This window comes from Diadema setosum, chromosome 17, assembly GCF_964275005.1.
Source record: "Diadema setosum chromosome 17, eeDiaSeto1, whole genome shotgun sequence".
Lineage (NCBI taxonomy): Eukaryota > Metazoa > Echinodermata > Echinoidea > Diadematoida > Diadematidae > Diadema > Diadema setosum.
In genome coordinates, this window is record NC_092701.1 from 21,884,320 (window position 1) to 21,903,781 (window position 19,462).

The following is a 19,462-nucleotide window of genomic DNA, read 5'->3' on the forward strand; positions in this document are numbered from 1 at the left end:
TGCAAGTTCTACGCATCTTTCCGCGATCCCCAGTAGGTTTTCTACCGGTTCACTATACAATATTTGGATCCTTGAGAGTTTTGTCCGCATCAACTCATTCCTACTCCGGGAGGTCCTCATCAACTCTTGACTCCTGGTCGCCGTAAAATCCTGGAGGATCGTGTCCGCTTGTCACTTACCTCACTTTGGATCTCTTGAGAATCTATCGGGCTGCGAGAGCTGACGAATCATAACACTGGCCGACCCTGTCTTCGACACCCTTTCCCCCTATCTAACCCTGAGCCACCCTTGACTTGGAGCTCAAATTTGTGAGAGCACTTGTCGCGGATTTATTAATCTCGTAACTCAGCCACTGGTTATACCATATCGGTTCCCGTTATCCGGTACACCATGGGAATAGTACGGAGCTACGTCCTGTCTATACTCCTCGTCTTTTCATCTCTTTGGTTCACGCAGAAATCGCTGGCACGGACAAGTTTTCGTGAGTACATCGTGTCATTTGTTTCAAAATTGTCAAGCAGGAAACCCCTCAAAACAATATATACATCGGTTTAAAAAGACGCCCCAAATCAATACTATTACAGAAAATCAGGAACTAGGACCTCTTACAGCTGTAACTATCATAGCAAATAACTTATTTAGTTACAACTATACAACCACTATTGCTACTACGCCTTTGACAGCGACAGCGACGACGACAACAACAACAAAAACCACAGTTAACCACTACTATCGTAACTTTTACAACTAATACTCTATGTAGGTCCTATATAAAAGTTGATTATTGTTTTCTATTGTCATATTTTTTATTTCTCTTTATATACTCTGGCACCCTTGCACCAATCTGTTACTATTGTCATTCGATTTTAGTTCGTTGTGTGTCATTATCAGAGCAGCGAGACTACAAAGTGACCGATGAATGATTATTTAGGTCTACATGTCAAATTTATCACCTGCATTCATCATTCGCGAAGAGTTCATGTTTCATGTCGATTATAGTTTTAGATGTTTCTATTTTCTTTCTCATCAGGCACTATGTGGAAAGTGTATGATGCATTATATGTTATTATAATTAAATGACCAATGGATACGTCGTAATAAGGTAATCTGTTCATGAAAATGAACCGATTTGATAAAACGAAGGTGTGATAAAGAATTCGCCGTCACACACGGATCGAGCTGTTGTCAAACATGATACCAATTGCATATCCCATTTTTGGGTCAGTATTGTAAGCTCACTCTCTAGCTAATGCAATGGAATGACATGTGTGTTATGAAACGCAACCGACAAATTCTAGATCGCAAAGAGGGCAAACGGTGTTTAGTGTCAGCGGCGTTACAAGCTGTGTACTTTCCTCCACGACCGGGTTCAAACGTGCTTCACTCAGCGAGTGGCTCTATCTCCATTTCCTTCCTCTACATCGCAAGCACATCGGTCTCTCTTTTTTTTTCTCTCTCTCCACAAGGCTTTGCTGCTCTGTAAGGTTCAGCTCCCATTTTTGGAGCACACGGAGAGATACAATATTTCATAACAGGATTTGTCGAAAAAAACAACACACACACTCACACACACGCACACACATCACCACCAAGCAACTGTACTCTTTCCATATTTTATCAAGAGTAAAGTCAATAGAATTGTATAATGATAATTATGAACCTGTGAAATTTCCAGTAATCCTCTGCATACCCAACGTACAGACTTTCGGAGTCCACGCAGTAGTACTCTCGTGCCAAAGAGACGAGTGTCATGGGCGATGTGGAATACACTCATTTGCTGCAATGCCATTTTTATCCCGTTCTGATAAATACAAATGTAAGGTGTTTGATCATATCCTACTCATTCTTGCCACTGCTTAGACTATGATTATCTTCATTATTATTGTGGTCATCACAATTTTTGTGGGTATCATAGATATAATCATTACAACGGAAGTGATTTGTAGTGATTCCCCAAGTTGGGTGTCATCACGTTTCTTGTACTAGTTTTAGGTTAAACTATCTATATCTTTCTCGATTCTCTCACTTCCGACTAATGATGAAAATTACGTTTAGTGTCGAATCATCAACTGAAAAAAAAAATAGATGAACTATTTCATAATGAAATCAAGTTGTTTTCTCAGAGATACTCGAAAGCCAGTCATTGCGTTAAATTCTTTTGCTTGTACTACTATTTCATTTGTTTGTTTATAACATTTTGAAAAATAAACATATAAATTCTCTTTAATGGGAATGCCTTGCGTTCTCAAATAGGGCAACTGACTGTATCTTGACTGCAACGAAAGTATGATATGTTCAGCAGAAGCGCTTGCATATTCATTTGTCTTAGTTTGATGTTTACCATGTGTGCTATTGAACTTTTCCCCCTTTCTATTAACCCCTGCGATTTTGGTTGTACTTTTACCACCACCACCGGTTAGATTCCAAACATTGAAGCCGACAGGCGGCGGAGAGCTAAAACGAGAACATTGCTCGCGTCTCGTCGGTGCGTGAAGCACCAAGCCGCCGCTGCGCTCCCCAAGCCGAGTCTAGCGTCGATGAAAAGAATTAGAGCTCGTCTCATGGGGGCATTATTTAAAGGACCACTTTGGCCTTCCATACATTACGTCCATTATGTTCTCTATTCCTCCATACCCACATGTGATAGTGGGGCAAATTTTTGACAATGAATTTGATAGCAACAACTGATGCAGGTGAACGTTGTGATTATGTTATGATGATCATTTTCATCAGTGATTGGTTTTTGACGTCATTCTTTCAAACTGTTGGGCGATGGTTTACATGAAAAGTGCAGAAGATGGAAAGAAAGTCCCATAGTAGTCCATTCTGGCACATACTCTTTCCATAATCTTCCAACGAGGAACATTGAGAGTCGCTGTCTTCAGGAACGGTAACTTACTCATATCCTGCGAATTAGGACTATAGTCACATACATCTTTCTACAGCCGAGATTGATTCGCTGTCCTAATTTTACATCAAGTCTTGAAAGTAGCAGTACGAGCCTAAGAATTATGATTTCATTTTTTTTTTCCCGCCCAAGTAAAATTACAGGTGCTTTTCGAAGTGATCGCGATTTCCTCAATGAATTTCCTTCAAGTCTTCTCGATACATACGTAGTCTTGCCGCAATGCTGCTGTACGTAAAGTAACCCTACCTATTCCAAGAAAACATAGTAAAGATTCTCTTGAAATTCCGTAGATTCCTTTTAGACTGGAAAATCACTGGTACAATCCACTGGTGGAGCTGTCCAGACATTTCCAAATGAGTGAATAAGTTAGTGATCAATCTGAATGGAATAAGATGGTTTCGATGATTACGATGGCAGGGCTGCCAACTCTCACTCATTGAGAGTGAGACTCACTCATTTTGGTCCTTTCTCACTCTAAAACTTTATTTCATTTGCATGCACTTCTATTGATCTCACTCATTTTGACTCCTAAATTATAGCATTGGCCTATGGGAGTCTCACTCTCAACTAGTTTCCAATGTTGGCAGCCCTGCCGGATGGCGGAGCAAATTGCGGATCAGTGCATGGAAAAGACCACGAACTTCCATTCATGAGGTTCACGTTCAAGTCCACGGGGTGTAGAGGTTGTTCCCGTAGGCATGGCACATTAGTCTCATTGTCCAGTCGTAGGTGACCAACAGCTACCAGTCTATTGGTTAGCTTGCGTCTGAGCGTGTATTGCCTCCATAGCGGCCACGTACAATGTAAAACAAATCCTAGCACAAAGAAAACACAGCATCCCAAGATATAAAGTGAAAATAATGATAATGGTAATGATAATGCCAATGATTATAGGATGATGATGATGAAAGTGATAATAGAAATTATGGTGCTGATGTGCTGTTATCAATGATAATAACTTTAATAATGATAACATAATATTAACAATATTGATGATGATAATAATAATAATAATAATGATGATAATAATAATAATAATAATAATAATAATAAGGTCTTATTTACCCAGGTTACCCTCTTCAGTGTTGCCACTGTTCTACCAGAGGGCCCTGCTATCATTATTACCCTAGCATTGCCAGGTACCCATTTATACACCTGGGTCGAGAGGGACATAGTGGGTAAAAACATCTTGTCCAAGGACGTAAGCACTGGGCGGGATTCGAACTCGGGTCCTCCGATCGGGAGTCGGGAGTCTTATCCACTATACCACAGCGCCCCCACTGATAATGATAATGATAATGGCAGCGATTGTATAACGCTACATAAGGATGTCATCATTATGATCATGAATTCATTATCAAAAAAAATTAATGAATGCGATATTTGCATGAAAATCTCCAAAATATCAATGATTTTTAAAGAGCTAATAATAGGGGAAAAACGATAATTCCTGTAATGGAACTATGCATGAAGCTGATACAAATTGCAAGAAGCAGTGACTTTCGGCCAAAGGCCGATACGCACACGTAATGCGTTTTGTTATGGGGTGCACGTCACGAGTCCGACACCCACGAGTCATGCAGCCCACGAATCATACAGCCCACGAGCTCGACACAAGGCAAATAGGGCTCATGAGTCCGACGCTATAGGCAAATAAGGCTCGCGAGTCTGACGCTAGGTAAAAAAAAAAAGGCCCGTGAGTCCGACACAAAGGCAAACAAGACCTACAAGTCCGACGCGGCTCATCACGTATACGCAGTGTCGGTCTCGTGGGCCTTTTTTTGGGTATAGTGTCGGACTCGTGGGCCTTATTTCGATTTGCCTATGGGTGTCGGACTCATGAGCTTTATTTGCTTAGTGTCGAGCTCGTGGCCGTATGACTCGTGAATGACGGGCTCTTGGGGTGAACCTTTCTTATGTCCTGTCCACCTACTCCAAGCCGTATACCACCACCATGCATGTCCAATTTAAACCCAACTTTATCGGGTGCTGTTCGTTATAGCGAAGGCTCGTTATTCCGAAGGTTCGTTGATTTGAAACACACAAATTCCCTATACCTAGAGGTTCGTTAATCCGAAAATGAAAAAGGGTTCATTAATCCGAACATTTGTGGCGTTATTCCCAAGGTTCGTTATTCCGAAGGTTCGTTAATCCGAAAATGAAATAGGGTTCGCTATTCCAAAGGTTCGTTTATCCGAAAATGAAATAGGGTTCGCTATTCCGAAGGTTCGTTAATCCGAAAATGAAATAGGGTTCGTTATTCCGAAGGTTCGTTGATCCGACAATGAAATAGGGTCCGTAATGAACCTTATTTCATTTTCGGATTAACGAACCTTCGGAATAACAAACCTTATCACATTTTCGGATTAATGAACCTTCGGAAGAACGAATCTTCGGAATAACGAACTTTCGGACTAAAGAACCCTCGGAATAACGAACCTTCGGAATAACGAACTGTAACCACTTTATCAACTGATATAAAAAATATTATCGCAGAGGAGAAAGTCCGACGCTTTTCTCAGTGAGCCACTCTCGCTAGATCAGTCACGATTCACGTAGCTGGCACCTTAGCCCTGCAGCTAACATCAAACAACCACGCTCGAAAACATCCAGAGAAGGTCCTGTTGACAATATTTCCAACATGCACCTACCTTATATTCTTATTCGTTCCACCAGTAACCCCATAGCTGTTATGTGTTTCACTCTGTGATTTTTTATAAATTTGCACGACTGACCATCAGACCAACGAAAACCATGCACAATCTGGCCATGAAAGAGATCAAATCATACCATTAGTCGCAAGCGTTTTATATCTGCAACGACCTTACTCATGATCGTGTGAAAATTCAGCTCTTGTAATAGCTTCCGGAATGACTGGTTCCTTTAAGGTCCCGAAGCCAACACACCGGTACAAAGGAAGGCTCATGTGCTTTCCTAGTCTCCCTCCAGGCTCTGGATTAATTTCTTTTATCCAGGTACCTCTCAGACTCTTCGAGGTAGTGTTTTCTTATTTTGAACCCTTTTAAAAATCCAAGCAGAACAGGGTTGGCATTTGAGTATTATTTTGTGGATGGAAAAGAAAAAAAAAAGAAGAAAAGACGACGACGAAGAAGAAGTAGCCTACACATAAGTGCTGTATATCAAAGATTAAACTAAAGACGCACAGGCCTAAACTGTTCAGACTATTACGTCGCAGCTTTCCTCTAATTACCGTTGGTAACAATGGAGTTGTATTATTGTTGACACTTTTGGACACTTTCTGCAGCCTGGCCAAGGACACTTTGCTCGTTTTACACACAAACGAGAAAAAAGCAAACACGCAAAACAAAGACAAGTGGTCTGCTTCATACAAATTAAGCTGAGAGAGCAAAAGCTGTAACACAAAAATTAAGCTGTGAGAGTATACATTTCAACATACACAAAGATTTCAGGTCGCAAATTGCTTCTTTTGCCAATTTGATTACAATTTCACGTCATACGGCAAGTTAGCTTTAAAGTGGACTTCCAGACCTATCAAAATTAAAGGGAAGGTAAACCCAAAGAGCAATGTGGATTGAGTGAAAGCAGCAACATTAGTAGAACACATCAGTGAAAGTTTGAGCAAAATCGGACAATCGATGCAAAAGTTATGAATTTTTAAAGTTTTTGTGTTGGAACCGCTGGATGAGGAGACTACTAGAGGATATGACGTATGAGTGGACAACAATACAAAGAAAATATAAAGGATATTCAACAAAAATTCACTTTTCTAGAATTATGAAAGAGCAGTGGACCAACCGCTTTCAGAAAGCAGGGGGAAAATTGCTACCCTTAACATATGTCAATATCAAGTTGATGGAATTTGTAATTTTCATGAAAAATGGATTTTTGTAGTATTTTCTTTATATTTTCTTGATATTGTAGTCCACTCATACGTCATAACCTCTAGTAGTCTCCTCATCCAGCGGTTCCAACACCAAAACTTTAAAAATTCATAACTTTTGCATCAATTGTCCGATTTTCTTCAAACTTTCACTGATGTGTTCTAATAATGTTGCTGCTTTCACTCAATCCACATTGTTCTTGGGGTTTATCTTCCCTTTAAGTCTGATTAGAAAGAGTGAAATTTTATAAGCACAATGGTGTAAGTTTGGTCAAAATCAGACAAGGATGAACGAAGTTCACTGCTTGTTTATTATTTTTTTTAAATGCTCTTACATTTCAGACTAATTCTTAACTAAGGTGGAATTCCCCTTTACAGTGTAATTCCGCACCTCCATGTTCAAGTTAGCTGTAGTGGATGAAATGATTGAATTAAACTAACGGAATGTATAGAAGTCATATCAAAATCGGATCTAAAGCAAAAGGAAAAGAGTTATGGAACATCTTACTAGAACTTACGAATCACTATAAATTTATTAGTCACCCAACACTATTACATCATTTCACTCTTATTACCAATGGTGGTACTAATGACGAAGTCAGCGGCATTTTCAGAATTGTGAAATTAAAAGGGAAATTCCACCCTGATATCACGATGTCTTGTGTGAAACCAGAAAATTTAGAAAAGTAGAGCAGTGAAAATTACGGAAAATAAAATCAGGCACACACACAAACAAGTTACAAATTGTAAAGATCTAGATAGTGAGTCAAATTAGCAATTCTGTATCATGTAGGCCTATATAGTGTTGGGCAGCTTCCATTTGTTGTGTGCAAACAAATTCATCAATTCTATTTTTTTTTTTCCTCCAGGCTGATCAAGGGTTTGACCAAGACTTTAACAATTAAAATTATAGCGCGGATTGTCCGATCTTCCTCAAAAGTTACTCATGTGTTCTACTCGTATTTTATTTTTCTCATTCATTGCATCCACGTATGCTTGAGGTTAGCTTCCCTTTCAGATATATAACTTCAGCTATAGTTTAGATATTATGATGAAATGAAATCTTGGAAAATAATGATGCAGAATGCCGTCTGCAGGCTACAGTTTCGTCAATTTCTGTTCGAGACCTTCACAATGTCTTGAATTACAATAGGTCTGAACGTTGGAATGTTACTCAAATGAAATGTTATAGGAATAATATGGGAAAGAAAAGGTGTATATAGTTGCTCGTCATTGAAGGCGGTTATAGACCTGCATTAATCTTCGTAGCACTTACCATGTAACCCATGCCAAGAGTCACGGACACTGTGTTTGCAAAACACACTTCCCGAGGAATGTTACACTGTGTTATAGCATGGGGCAGACGACCTTGAGGGGCAGCGTAATGTCGGGAGTGGAGTTTTACAGTGTTACATGACATTGGGAACAAAACAAAATGGCAATAAAGAACACGCGTTTTGCTTTGCTTTCTTTGCGAACTCATGAATGCGTTTACCTGTGTTTTGTTTTTGTCCGTATATGTATTGGAGGAGATTCGTAAGACAACAAGAAATACCCCACCCCCTTTTTCTTTTCTGACGTTCCCTGTATGACATATCACATAGCACGATAGCATAATTTTATGCTGATTTCCCGGGGAACGCTTAGTTCTTTACCAAAATATGTTTACATCAGACAAAGACGACTTTCCATTCTGTACCCGCTGTGTGATTTCTCTGTAAGTGTTCCATCGTGACGTAGGCCTATATTCCGGATCGCCAACTACTGACGACACTCACATTGAGAACAATGCTGAACTCGGAGGCTTTCTTTGAAAATGATTTATTTGTTTCATCAAACTAATATTATCTAACATCTTCCCCAAGATCAAGCAATCATTCTTTATCAAATTGAATCACACCCCAAATAATTCGATATGATTGCGAAATTAAATGTTTTGCAGAGAAATGAGAAATAATGAAGCGAGTGAAGCTACTAGTCTTTTTTGTTGCTAGTATTCACTTATCTTGACCTTCATGTAGATAATTACGTCACCTTGAGGATCTAACTTGGCGGAGTTATGGGCCCCTGTAAGATCATTATCATTATTATCATCATTATTGATGTTACTGCTGGTGTTATTGCTGTTGTTGTTATAGTTATCATTATCAGTCTGGTTGTTGCTTATGAAAGAACTTGAACAAACTCTGCTCCTTCCTCTGGAGAAGAGAGAGAGAGAAAAAAAAAAAGAGGGAGAAATTTACGTGGGAACATCACTCGCGACGCCTTTATCGTAGACTATTACTATACCTGAGAAGGTATATTCATTGTTTGCATACAACGCCCAGGTGTGTGATACTACGAGGTCGCAATACCTGCCTTTGACACGGGGAGGAATGAAGTGCGTGGACAAAGTTGGAGAAGTTCACAAAAAGAGAAATGCGACACCATGCCGAGCTCGTGGTGACAACTTCACGTTTTCACGTGGACGAGCTTTGCAATAGAATCAAACTTCCTTTTCTCCCATAATATGGGACCTACATAGTAAAAAAAAAACCTACGTGTCGTATACTAGTACCTCTTTTGTGCAATACAACGCAATGAAACCTCGTTGTTTCGTCCCACCTCCCTGGTCGTACTCCGTAGTCAGGTCTGTTTCCTGCTTTGTAATTATTGATGAGATTAAAAAACAAAAACCGGAAACGTTAAGCACATATGGTTTAACCACCACTTTTTTTCTTTTTTTTAACACATTCACAAGCCGTTAACCTGCTAAACTTATTTCCTTTTTACACTGACTGATTCGGGTTAAAAATTAGCAGACGATTATATTATACACAGGTATCAATGTTTTCCCGAAGGATTCTGTCATTATAGTAATGTAATACACAGTACTTTGTATGTACGATGTATTCTAATTTGACATTCTCTGGCTCCTCGTTCTCATGGCTGACACTTTGTTTCGGTCCGAACCACTTGTACTTATCTTGACGAGAGTTTAAGGGATCACGCAGTTTTGGTTGAGACGTAATTTCAAGTTTCTAACATTTTTTGGTGAGATAATGAGAAACCTCTTATGAAATACGAAAGAGCATGTAATTTTATGAGGAATTCAACGTTTATTTGATGAAAATTGGTTTTGAAATGGCTGAGATATCCAAAAAAGAGCGATTCTAATAAAGTGTGGGACCCACACTTTATTACGATCGCTTTGTTATACCTTGTTTTTGGATGTTTCAGCCATACCAAACCCGATTTTCATCAAATAAACTTTGAATATTCCTCTTAGAATGGTATATGTTCTGTACAATGTCATAAGTGTTTTCTTGGTATCTCGCAAAAAGTTAAAAGCCCAATTCTCATCTTCACCAATACTGTACCATCCCTTCAATATCGAGAGTTTGAATTTGAGTATAGGGATGTTCTAGAGCAACGAACTGTACCATCCAGTAAGGTAGCGGTTCGAATCCCTCCTCGCCTGTGATCGGATTTGTGTGCCTCTGGCGGTTTTCAGGAGACCAACATAGTTACGCTGATCAACGCTGCCCCGTATACTGTTTGTCTGACCATCCGGAGACCCTATAGTCCATGGTCTGACGTATCATTGTATTTCGTAAACTCTCATTACCAGCTAAACAGGCAACCAATACCAATGATATAGAGTTAAATGAAAGTAAGATTGTAAGATCAGAGACATCGGAATGGCAGCTCCGTAAGCCATAATTTGTGATGTTTAAAATTTGATAACCCAAAGTTGAACCACCTATACGTTTACAACGTCATCTATGTCGTTGAATTTATTAACTTTGTCGTCAAGACGAGTAATCAACTGGATGGCCTGTAAATGGAAAGTTGTTGTTTTTTTTTGCGGCATTCTTGAGGGAAATTCTTCAATGTTCAGTCGACGCGCCAAATTTCATCGTTCAGAAGTCAAAACCTGATTACCCAGCAGTCAGAAAATACATACCTTGTCATAGATCTATAGACTGCCGAGGTGTTTACATCACCGGTCGCGTGAGTGGTAAATTAGAGTTGACGTGCACGGCACTTTGTCACTCGTTCTCACAACCGCATTAGTTTATAATTTCTACATTTTTGCACCGAGTTCGATTTTTTTTTTTTTTTTACAGAGAGCCCCCCCCCCCCCCCCCCCCCGCGGTATTTTCTGTTTGGTGTTAAACTTCGCGTCTGTACCACTGCTTCATTTCACCATGTCATTCGTTCATGAATTACACCGGTGATGTTGAAAAGCCATGCTTGTTCGGCATCAACAGGACACGTTAACTTGTCGACATTCCGTGAAAACATTCATCGCATTAAGGCGATTAAATCCCAATTCCGGACTAGTTAATGTTATAGTCTTGAAAGAACTAGAGTGAAGTTTTATAGGCGCATGGATGAAAATTTGAGCAAAATTGGATAAAGATTAGGAAAACTATGAAATTGTAAGGTTTTTCTTATATTTTCAAAGCAGATTTCGAACAGTTGATGATAAATGTGCATAACTATGATGAAGCTTATAATCACGACGCCATCACTTCATAATTTACCATTTACCTTGCATAAAAATGAACAGTGGACCAAAATACCCCTTTTTTTGCTGTAATAGTGTAAATCACTATATCATTCCTAGCTGAATAACTCCAAAATGATAATCAGTCAGAAATACTAGGATTTGAGCCCGAGGCATAATTCACTCATTTGCATATATTCATATTGACTGCTGAATAACTGTTTTGTGAAAATTAGCAGAACTTCAGAATTTCAACACTGACTAATTGGTGTCCCATTTTGATCAAAATTTCCGCTGTTGTACTCACAAAATATTGGTCTTTTTTTTCATAACAACTTTAAACTGGTCAAGAGTTGCCCTTTTAGAAGCAAAATTTGCAGAGTGTGGGCTATATAGAGGCAAGGTATCAAAGGAACTCCTTTCATTGTATTTCACAAACGGAGCTTTCAACAAGATTTGCACAAAATCAATAAATTCCCTCTCAGGCATTGTAGTCTGCACACACAAGGCTGCGATTTCAACCGTATCAGCATTTCGTATGTATGACGTCATGAAAGAATAAAAAATCATAGCTTTTACAACCGTTTACCTATGGGAAAGAAAAAAAAGCACCCCACACATACATATAAAAATGTGTCTGTTTGGTGTTTGTAGTAAGCCGTTTCACACAACGTCGACCAAGTGTATTTATCATATAATTTCAAAGCATATCTTCAAACAAGGAACTGATTGACTTCGTTCAAAATTATAGGACATACCAACAGGATTAGCTCTACAAAAACTGATGTAATGGCAAGTGGACTCTATGAACTGCTAACCGCGAGCACTTAAATTTGGGCGCAGTTGAACGCAAGTAACCTGTCTTAATGGTTTAATCTTATCAGCAAACTAAAAGGTGAGAAACAAGTATGGTCTATACATGTCGCCTTATCGCTTTACCACTCTGCCCAATTACAGTTGTGAATCCACCTTTTTTTTTTCCTGCCGAAATTTAGGAATGTGTTCCTCGCGATTCGGTTCTCGGGTTTTAGTGTAAAAGCTGAAAACTCTCGATTTCTTCAGCAACATTAACAAATAACAACAAATAACATACGACAATTGTTGATAACATATAGAGCAAACCACAAACCTTGTACATTCTTCCGTGATAAGAATGCATCTAGCTTATCGATTTGATCCCTACTACTATCATAGCGTTGATGACCACTGGAAGCGATACGAACAAGGCCTTTGTTCTGCAGGTCGAATGTAAAGGCGATACAAAAGTCATTGCAGCTTGCCTGCTTTAATGCGCTTTTATCCTAACCACAAACGTTTTGAAGAGAAAGACTCAAATGATAAAACATAAGGTTTGTGGACAGAAGAATGGAATGTTTCTTACAAGTAACCATGTTTGGATAAACTCCTTAAAATGTACGTTTATTCTTCACTCCATCAATCCGTCACTGTGACTACGGGTGGCGCATTGCATGCACGTTGCGTACCAAACATTCCTTTCTCCAAAGTTTATGAGTATTTAGTAGAGACCATTGCGATCATGAGAGAATGGCAATGATGACTGTTAAAGGGTTTCAGTGCTTGTAGGGTCTATACCCGTCGTTCTGTTTAACATAGGAAATGAAAGAAGATTAAACTGCCAGGAAGTCTCAGACGGTAAGCTGGATTAAAGAGAAGCGGATTGATCATTACTGAGCCTCTGTACATTTTCGTACAAAATGCTTTCTTAAAAACCAGACACTTTTGACCAGGCAGGGTGACCACCTCCCTGCATTTGATGTCTACACAAAGTTGACGCTATTGAGGAGAGCGGAGTAAGATAAAACAAACATTAAAAATTATTTGGGTTAAAGTTAACGCAATTAAAGAGAGTGAGATCATATGAAACGAACATGAACGACTATCACTGTAGAATCGGACGGAAAACTTGTATAGAATGTTCAGAAATTTATAGAATCTTGAAGCGAAACGCAAGCTATTGTGAAACAATTGATACAAGTCACAACCACATCTTGCACATTTAGAGCTGTCGGTAACGTTGTTGCCTTACACCTCTTCGGCCGACTTGGTATGACATAAAGATATGACATATATTATATTAGAAAACGAAATTGTCTGTGTTTAAACCACTATACTGTTTAGACTTCAATAATTATGTTCGATAGCACGGTTCTGAATTTCGCTTCCTCTTTCTATTATTGCTTGTCAACCTTCCTGGCAACCAGAAAACTTGTCAGAAAAAAAAAATGGTGCTAACAGAAATAGAAACATTCAATATTACTGAAGTGCATTCAGTAGACACACATGATACGATATAAGCCGTTACAAAGTCCTCGATTGAACAAGAATTTATTGGATTTGAATACATTAGTAAACTGGTCAGTTGGGTTTCATTCGCTGCTACACTGCAAAAACTCCTGTGTTAAATATGAAACACCGAGCTGGTGTAAATTTTCGGTGCTCATTTATGGTGCTAAATTAACACCTCCGGGTGTCATTTCAAAATATAAAATTGTTTTTGAATGGTTTTTTTTTGTTACTGCACTTCTTGTTGATTTTGAACTTCAACAAGACGATCAAGAATTTTCCGATAAAGTACTTGATTTTTGAAAAAATGTGTAAACACATTTACACCACAGTAACACCAGTTGGCGTGGTTTCCTATTGAAGCTGGACTGGTGTTATACCATTGGCATTAACACCAGCGATATCAAATCAACACAATGCGGTGTAATTACTGAATTAACACCAGCGCAGTGTCAAAAATATCACCAGATACAGTGTCAAAAATATCACCAGATACAGTGTCAAATTAACACCACGAAGTGCCAGGTGAACACTTTTCAACACCATCACAATACAATTTCTACACCTGTGGGTGTGATCCTCTATTGACACTTGATCGGTGTTAGATTTAACACCCATGATGTTCAGTCTAAACACCGATGTTTTTTACAATGTGACTCCCTACTGCATCTGTGTGCTGACATGTGTCCGTCGTTTCCTGAATACTTTGTGCTTCAGATGAGTTCCCCTTCATATAACCCGCTCTGCTTGGAGTTGACCAAGCTTTGAACAGGTATGTAATGAGCCATCAATCGCTGTATCCCTCTCCTGTTAATTGCCAATCATTACACGCTAAATTGAATACCTGCCCACAATTGTATTTGCCCCTCTTTAATCGAAGACTATTTTTAACGACTCCTCTCTCCGTGTCTGGCACTTAGCTTCTATAATAATAGAGCCGGTGTTTTATGCTCAGTTTTTACCCCCAGTTTGACTGGCAAACATCCTCTCCCGTTTCGAGTCCTTGATTTTCAGCATGATGTAGCATTACTTCCCATCGCTTCGCTTAATTTCTCATCAATTGAATCGCTGCAAAACCTGGTCAGAAGTCCACGCTTGTTGGTGTGGAAGCAAACACTTGCGGTTTGAAGCTTGGCCGCGCATGCGCCTCTGCGTCTTGCCTCTTCTCCCACAACCTCTGAAAGCATTGTAGAAAACAAAACAAAATAAAACAAAACTGCTAGAGACTGAAAATCAATCATCAACTGCAACTTGGCTGAAGAAGTCGGAATCGATATATATATATATATATATATACTGAGACTCTAGGTTTGTTATCACATCTGCCATTGATAATGTCGGTTTATGATTTGACTGTACTCATGTTAACCCACTGTGGATGAGCCAATTTTGCTACAACACGCATTTCCATAGACACCTGCCTGAATATACTCGGGACTACTGTAGTCTTCAGTGACCGTCTGAAACTGCTGCACTTGGCCTTGCGATAGTTTTCGTCAGTAGTATTCTATTTTCATTTAATATTAGATAGGCAAGTGCTAAATGTATTTGTTACAACATTTCCCATGAGTTATAGCCATGTATTTAGGCGGTCTTTGCCTGTGTGTCTATCACCATGTCGTGTGCGCAACCTGTCAAGTTAGTTTCGTGACCTCACAATGGCTCAAGCTTGACCGACGATCCGTGTCACACCCACGCAGCAAACCAATCCCTAAACTCGCCAGTCAGCTGATGCAAAACATTTCCAACTTGTACCCATGTCAATTAATGGCCCTGCAGTTCATGTAGCATTGATATGACGTGAACCCAGTCCATTCGAAGTTATACCAGGGGATTTCAGCCCTCGAAATGAAACAGCCATGGATACGGCGGTATTGAATCCGTATTGCTGTCATGGAAATTCCGAGGTTGATAGAGCCACCAGCCATCGATGGTTCGTGAATAAAACACTTCGAACAGTCGTTAGGTGGTAAATATGTATTTACTGTACTTCACGCCATCTCCTTCTCTTCCCTTTCTTTCAGGAGTTGAAATTTAAAAGGAGAAAAATAAAAAAAAAATCTGTAAGAAATTCAATAGACGATGGATATTGAAATGTGCGTGCCCCTCGCCTTCTGGAGAATCTTAAAATGTTCGTTTACCCAAAAGGTTAGCCAGGGTTTGATCTTTGCTTTTTGGAGAGCTGTCGATCAACAAACTTTCCCATCCCACGGCCAGGGGCAATCAAGAGAGACAGAGCGATATAGAGGGAAATAATGAGGAAGAAAGAAAGAGGGGGAGATGTGTGTGTGTGTGGGGGGGGGGGGTAGTCAAGGGGAGAGGAGTGTGAGTATATGTGTGTGTTTGTCTGTGTGTGCGTGTGTGTGTGTCAAAAACAAGGAAGAAGAGTTGAGAGAAAGAGAAATCTCAAAATTGGTAATATAATAGACAGCAGCAGGCGAGCGCTTGGAAACAGTGACTACTTCAGCGGAGAACTTCTCCCGGAACTCGGGAATGTTGGCGAGTCGACGGTTGGCATGGGTGGCTGGGTGAGTGGGAGCGGAAGACATGATGATGATGATGATGATGATGATGATGATGATGATGATGATGATGATGATGATGATTGGTGTCACAGCGTTGACAACTCGACATTTCTTTTGTCAGCTTGACGTTTACGCATCTCATCGCCAACGTCGCTTAGCAACCAGCACAAGTTGTTATGATATATTCATATGTAGACAAGCATAAATCACTTGAGGATAAACATTTTCTGTTGAATCTTTAAAAATAAACACAAACTTTTTTTTTATTACGATATAAATTTATATGAACAGCCAGGATATGAAATAAAACTGATAAAAGACAACATCACGAATGGTATTTATAGAATCTTACACTCCCATCATAAATGTCAAGGATTTGTTGTTTTAGTACATGCAAAATATAAATAGTTCAGAATGTTTTGAACTGGTAAAAAATAAGGAGTTACAAAATTGCATTCAAGAATGTGGAAGCGTTCTATTGTAGTGGGGTGAAGGGTAAATCATTACATTCCTAAGAGCATCCACGCACTCTGTGGATTCAGGAGACTGATCCTTGAGCCGGATAACTCCGTGGTTTCCCCTAGCAACTGCAAGCTACGTGTATGCTGCAGTTGCATGCAGAACATTCACTGCCGTCTTCGATTTGGCGTCCCTGCCTTGACGGCGGGAGGGGAGGTGAGCGGCGTGATGCGATGATGTCGCTGGAATGGGGTCACTATGCGGCGAAAGACTTGACTGTAAAGGACTGGAGGCATACCCTACCCGTATGGAACGCCGAATAAACCCGTAGATCCTATGCATTGCTGTCATGTGTTTCAAGGACGACTTCCATTGGAGGCGAGGCGTTTGAAAGATGAGGATGAGAGTAGCGGCTCAGACGCAGATGAGCTCTCGAGGGGGAACGTGTTGCAGACGAAGATATAATGACTCTGGAATGACAATGGTATGGAGAACGGGGGCCACAGATGGCTTCCTTTTTTTCCTCTTGAGTCTTTTGGAGAATGGCGGTGTATGTCTCAGGTTTGTTCGTTCGAGATAACTTCACGGCTGTTCCAAATACTTTTTAAGCGATGCTGAAATAAGCGGAGGAAAAATGCAAATGAAGATATGGAATCACTCGAGCGAAACGAGTATATGACCCGCCCTACTTCAAGACGAGACTTAAATGGGTCGTAGAAATCCAACACTAAGTTGCAAAAGTCCAGGGCCCTGTTTCAGTACCGTGGGGACTACTGTATATGAAGCCAAACAATGAACCTAAAGTTTGGAGAGATTCAGATCAGATCTGGTTTGGAAGTGTCTCCAAATAGACAATAAAGATATAAGTCCTATTCCAAAACGTGCAAGATGCGCACAAGATATTGTCAAATGGCCTAGCAAAACAGTTCCTCACTTCTATGAGGAATGATTGATCCCAAAATTATCGGCTAAATTGAACTTAGGATTGAGTTTAGAACTTAGAGAAACGGCATCCCCCATTGTTTGTGAGGCTCCCAATATGTGTCTTCATCATCTAGGGACAGTCACTCCGTGTGCATAAATCACGATTATCATCCCAATATTCGTCTTTAAAAAGACATTTTAATGCATGTTTCCGCCACGTGCATCCACGTGTATCGGTGCCAAGAATGATCTCTCCTTCGATCGAGCGATTGATCGATATTGACCGTCCGATTGAATGATCAATTTGTTTTAGCATCGCTGAATGCCCGTATTCCGTAGTAAAACAAAACAAAACGGCCTTTACTTTAAAAAAAAAAAGTGGGAGAAGCTCAAAGCAGGACAACAAAGCAAGAAATGATTGAAGATAAAAAAAAATATTGAAACATTAAACATTTTAAAGTACAAGCATATCTATGTACAACATTTACGTGCATACATAAACATATGAACTACGTTTCCTATTTATTCTACATTTATCATTTCACCGGCAGTCATTATTGTTGTATTCACGATCTTATCATCGACCTTACTTCATCTCTATCTTGTCCTGATCTGTTTACGTCGAAGTCCTGCTGCTGACATACTTTAAACGTGCCCGTCAAAATACAGACCAGTCGTTCATCACGCAACAGCTCCGGACGGACCAAGCCCCATCTTCAGTCCGAGCAGACGACGCTGATGAAGAGTGAAATGCATTTTCTATGACATGACTCGTAGTACGTCCTGGGGTTCTGACAGAGAATGAAATACATAAAGATTTGTAGCAACATGAAATGTGACCTTCGCCCTACGTTATTGCCCCTACCAGCATGTTGCTTGTTCGTATTATAGGTTATCTTATTTCTGATGCGAAATCATAAATTGTTGCCACTTTTTTTTTGTTCTGTCCGTGGATTTCGCCCAGTGTGAGGAAAAAAAAATTTAACCATCGCCATAAAATTTTCTTCCCATGTTCCCCTCGCCTCGAGAAATCTGGGTCGAAGCCCACTTCTTTATGACTGAAATTGGCAACATCTGAAAGGAAGTGAAATCTGCCACTGTTTTTGTTTTGGTGCACTGAGGTGGTAAGTCGACTTGGGAACTGTTCTTGATTTATGTTTATGCTCTGTTTTCATCTTCATGCTCGCTCGTTTAGAACTAAAAATGGTAGAGTCGCATGCAATGTAAAGCGTGATGTTGATGTACATCTTGTTATAATCGCGGAAAATGTTCAGCAAGTCGATTTACTAATGTTACGTAAGAACTGGACCCCAGGGAAGAACCACTGCGGATGTGTCGAGTTTGTACAGCTGATGCTGGACATAACATACCAGTTTACCCATTTTTCTTTCTATCCTTGTAATGCGTTTGTTTACTTTTCATTTGAAGATTTAATCTGGAAAATGAATATGGCTATTATACTCATGTTGCTGCTACTTCTACTACCACTACAAACCCAACTACCTCATTGTGACGTCATTACACTTCACATTATTCTCAACATAGAGTTTAATGCAGTTGTAGTACAATCCCTCTTTTGACGAGTTCCAGCAAGTCAGTTTCGTTTCTTTCTCCCTAAAGAGAACAAATTCAAAGTAGCATCACATGTCTGCACCATGTTCAAGTTCTTCCTTTCATAGAAAACCGGCATTGAAAAAATCGAGAGATCAATCTGATGAGAAAAATAATCATTTTTCGTCATGATTTCAAGTAAAGAAATAAAAAGAAAATGACGATCTGTGTGCATGCGGATGGGGAACTTATGATTCCATGACGTCACCACTTAATCACTTTACAAATGTGACTACGACTATATAATACCCTTTTATGAAAAAGGAGACTTTAACAATTTCAAGTTGGCTATTTTATATCCGATTTTGACGATTTATACGTCAACGTTTCTGCTTATTAGATTTGAATGGATTTTATTGAAGTTAACTTAAGAATGT